The following is a 5000-nucleotide window of genomic DNA, read 5'->3' as shown; positions in this document are numbered from 1 at the left end:
ATGAGGGAGCGATTTCGGAAGGAAAATGAGGTTGTGGGATGAGGGAGAGATTTCGGAAGGAAAATGAGGTTGTGGGATGAGGGAGAGATTTCGGAAGGAAAATGAGGTTGTGGGATGAGGGAGAGATTTCGACGGAAAATAGGTAAGGGATGATTGAGAGATATTTCCAAGGAAATGATGTTATGGGATGAGGAAGAGATTCCCCGGAAGGTAAATAGTTATGGGATGAGGAGAGATTTCGGAAGGAAAGAGTTTGTGGTATGAGGGAGAGAGTTACGGAAGGAAAATGAGGTTATGAGATTGGGAGCGATATTCGAAGGAAAATTAGTTGTGGGAATTAGGAAAGAAGATACGGAAGGAAAATGAGGTTGTGTATGAAGAAGAGAATTTCGGAAGAAAATGAGTAAGGATGAGGGAGAGATTTCGGAAGGAAAATGAGGTTGTGGGATGAGAGCAAGATTTCGGAAGGAAAATGAGGTTGTGGGATGAGGGAGAGATTTCGGAAGGAAAATGAGGTTGTGGGATGAGGGAGAGATTTCGGAAGGAAAATGAGGTTGTGGGATGAGGGAGAGATTTCGGAAGGAAAATGAGGTTGTGGGATGAGGGAGAGATTTCGGAAGGAAAATGATTAGTGGGATGAGGAAAGATTTCGGAAACAATGAGTTGTGGGTGAGTAAGAGATTTTCGGAAGCAAAATGCGGCTAAGGGATGAGGGAGAGATTTCGGAAGGAAAATGAGGTTGTGGGATGAGGGAGAGATTTCGGAAAGAAAATGAGGTTGTGGGATGAGGGAGAGATTTCGGAAGGAAAATGAGGTTGTGGGATGAGGGAGAGATTTCGGAGGAAAAAAAAAGTTTGGGATGATGAGAGATATTCGGAAAGAAAATTAGGTTGTGGGATGAGGAGAATTTTCGGAAGGAAATGAGTGTGGAAGAGGAAGAATTTCGGAAGAAAATGAAGGCTGTGGATGAGGAAGAGATTTCGAAGGAAATGAGGTTGTGGGATGAGGGAGAGATTTCGAAATAAAAGAGGTTGTGGATGAGAAGAGATTTCGGAAGGAAAATGAGGTTGTGGGATGAGGGAGAGATTTCGGAAGGAAAATGAGGTTGTGGGATGAGGGAGAGATTTCGGAAGGAAAATGAGGTTAAGGGATGAGGGAGAGATTTCGGAAGGAAAATGAGGTTGTGGGATGAGGGAGAGATTTCGGAAGGAAAATGAGGTTGTGGGATGAGGGAGAGATTTCGGAAGGAAAATGAGGTTGTGGGATGAGGGAGAGATTTCGGAAGGAAAATGAGGTTGTGGGATGAGGGAGAGATTTCGGAAGGAAAATGAGGTTGTGGGATGAGGGAGAGATTTCGGAAGGAAAATGAGGTTGTGGGATGAGGGAGAGATTTCGGAAGGAAAATGAGGTTAAGGGATGAGGGAGAGATTTCGGAAGGAAAATGAGGTTATGGGATGAGGAAGAGATTTCGGAAGGAAAATGAGGTCAAGGGATGAGGGAGAGATTCCGGAAGGAAAATGAGGTTAAGGGATGAGGGAGAGATTTCGGAAGGAAAATGAGGTTGTGGGATGAGGGAGAGATTTCGGAAGGAAAATGAGGTTGTGGGATGAGGGAGAGATTTCGGAAGGAAAATGAGGTTAAGGGATGAGGGAGAGATTTCGGAAGGAAAATGAGGTTAAGGGATGAGGGAGAGATTTCGGAAGGAAAATGAGGTTATGGGATGAGGAAGAGATTTCGGAAGGAAAATGAGGTCAAGGGATGAGGGAGAGATTCCGGAAGGAAAATGAGGTTAAGGGATGAGGGAGAGATTTCGGAAGGAAAATGAGGTTGTGGGATGAGGGAGAGATTTTAGAAGAGCCAAAGTTTGAATTACGTCAAATAAAAGAAGAAAAAAAAACATGAAAAGTAGTGCTGTCTTCATGTTGTCATGTTGTATGTTGACCTGGAATAGTAAATTACCCAGCATGAAAGTCAGCAACCACCATGATCTATTGGCTGACACATTGATAAAAAATAATTTGTCTATCAAACAGTTCCTTTTCTTCAGTTCTTCCCTTTATTACTGTTGTACATTTAGGATACTTTTTCTTTAATCATAATAAGAAAAATATTTATCGATCATTTATCAAAAAGATATATCTTACCATGAGGATTTTTTACAACTGATAACACACAGTAATCTGAAATACAATATCATTTCTATTTTCTCTGCTAATCCATGATAAATTTGAGCATGTAGTTTTCATTTTGCAAAGATTTCTGGGAAGGAAAAAATAAAACACCAGCTATCACTTCAAATTTATTGGATCTATTGAAAATATGCGTTCGCCATGCCCCTCAACTTAATAGGAAAACAGTTGGGCCTAACAAATATTATGACTAAAAGCATCAACATAAACCAAACAATAAGAAAAAAAGTCCCAAAAGTAATGATGATGATGATAAAAACAATAATAATAATATTAATAAAAATATTGATAATGATATAATGATACTATTAATAATAAAAATAATACAATAATGATAATGATAATAATAATGATAATAATAATAATAAAAATAATAATAATAATAATAATAATAATAATAATAATCCAATAATAAAAATAATAATAATTATGATGATGATGATGAAGATGATAATAATAATAGTGATAATGATATAATATCAGTTCTATTAATAATAATAATAATAATAATAATACAAAACATATACGTAACAAGCCAAATCCAACCCAAAGCTTACTGCCTCGGATTTGATCAGAGTACACAATTTATGACTACATCATCTCAATAGTCCATTCTTGAGTGGTCACTATAAAATCTCTTTGCATGATGTGACCCGTAACACAAGTCCTACCTGTGTGGTCTCTGCTAACTGGGGGGGGGGGGGCTTTTACCCCACCCTCTGCAATTCGGGTGAGACGCATGTAATCTCTTAATGTCAATGGTGAAATGACTGCATGAAAAAAATACGTTACTGATCTAATGTGAACTCCTCATGTACAATGAACTGAAATGAATGAATTATAATAATGCCATTAAATACAATCTTTAAAAATCTAAGGAAAGAGCTATATCATCTTGGTTAAAACACAAGAAGAAGGGGAAAAAATCCAAGAAGGCAGGAAGAGGAAAAGGGGATACTCCGCAAAGATTAAATATTTAAATGAGAGAGAGAGAGAGAGAGAGAGAGAGAGAGAGAGAGAGAGAGAGAGAGAGAGAGAGAGAGAGAGAGAGAGAGAGAGAGAGAGAGAGAGAGAGAGAGAGAGAGAGAGGAGAGAAGAGAGAGAGAGAGAAGAGAGAGAGAGAGAGAGAGAGAGAGAGAGAGAGAGAGAGAGAGAGAGAGAGAGAGAGAGAGACTGACAATTCAGTCAAATACACCCAAAAGAAGAGCAAAGCAAGAGGGGTAATCTGTACAAGAATTGCTGGCTCTCTAGTGCAGCAAAAGAAGGCATGGAGGCCAGTAAGGGCACACACACCTAGTAGATAATGATAATAATAATAATTATAATCATCATAATAATAATAATAATATTAATAATAATCCAAGTGCAAAAGTGGTACCAAAAAGTTTGTTTTTTTTCCCTTTTTTTCTCTTTTTTTTAAGTCTCTTTTAAAGCATTCACACTCATCACATACTTAAAAATCTGACTGCCATACTAACGTAACAACATCCTGTGTACTCGGAGAACTAATTCTTTCGATTGGCGATGGTGGAATTGCAACAAGGAGTGATGTGGCTGTAGGAAGCGCTCTTTGCTATGCGAGGAAGAAAAAAAAGAGGATCTCCTGCTTCGAGTGATTCCCAAGTCGATCTCCGTCCAAAAAACCCAAGATTACCACAAATGCACTGACGATGCACCCATAGAGATAACATGGGGTTCTTAAACCTCATTTGCCCCCCCCACCCCCATAAACATAAAACCCAAAATAAATTTAATAATAATAACAATTAAATAATGACAATAATAATAGTACAATAATACATAATACCAATAACACAATAACAATAATTATGATAATAATAATAAAAATAATAATAATAATAATAATAATAATAATAATATAAATCAGATTCTCTGTATGATTTCATTCTGAATTTTTCTTGCAAACCAATATATAAAGCGAGTTTCTGTAGCACAAATCTTGTTTGTTCCACACCCAGGCTACATTACAGGCAAGGTGGCAAAACAAGGCAGACAATCCTCTAAATGTGTATCCACTTACAAAATATAGAATCTATTTTTTTTCTCCAATTTTCAAAATCTGTGATGATCAAACTCTACAGAAAGACAAAATAATGAAAATGCATCATGAGCCCCTAAGATGTATGATCAGTGTGTGATTTCCCATGATAAAGGTGCTTAAGAAAAGGTAAACCTGCAACTGACTATCTATCTATCTATCTATCTATCTATCTATCTATCTATCTATATATATATATATATATATATACATATATATATAATATATATATATATACATACATAATATATAAATACATATATAATATATATATACATATATACATATGTATATACACGTATATACACATATATACATATATATATACACATATATACATATGTATATACACATATATACATATGTATATACACATATATACATATGTATATACACATATATACATATGTATATACACATATATACATATATATATATATGTATATATAATATATGTAAATATATATATACATATGTATATATATACATATATATACATATATTTATATATACATATGCATATATATACATATATAATATACACATACATATATATATACATATATAATATACATATACATATATATACATACATAATATACACATACATATATATATGTATAAAATATACATATACATAGACATAACATATATATATATATACATATGAATATACATATATATATACATTTACATATACATATATATACATATATGTATACATATATATACATATATATACATATATATAC

The 5000-nt window shown here is 34.6% G+C and overlaps 2 protein-coding genes across 5 annotated transcripts in view; both read right to left on the bottom strand.

Annotated features, from left to right (window-relative positions):
• The window catches only part of LOC122246048 (BTB/POZ domain-containing protein KCTD9), a 454156-nt gene that overhangs the window by 98930 nt on the left and 350226 nt on the right, over positions 1-5000 (bottom strand). The window lies entirely within an intron of this gene.
• The window catches only part of drongo (Arf GTPase activating protein drongo), a 45398-nt gene continuing 42684 nt past the window's right edge, over positions 2287-5000 (bottom strand). For all 3 annotated transcript variants that reach the window (XM_086534248.1, XM_043037401.2, XM_043037402.2), the window contains one exon: positions 2287-5000. This exon is cut by the window's right edge and continues 6287 nt beyond it. The gene's annotated coding sequence lies outside the window, so the exon portion shown is untranslated.

This window comes from Penaeus japonicus, unplaced genomic scaffold, assembly GCF_977035675.1.
Source record: "Penaeus japonicus unplaced genomic scaffold, GWHDUDI00000001_assembly GWHDUDI00000040, whole genome shotgun sequence".
Classification (NCBI taxonomy): domain Eukaryota; kingdom Metazoa; phylum Arthropoda; class Malacostraca; order Decapoda; family Penaeidae; genus Penaeus; species Penaeus japonicus.
This window is presented reverse-complemented; position numbering and strand designations above follow the sequence as displayed.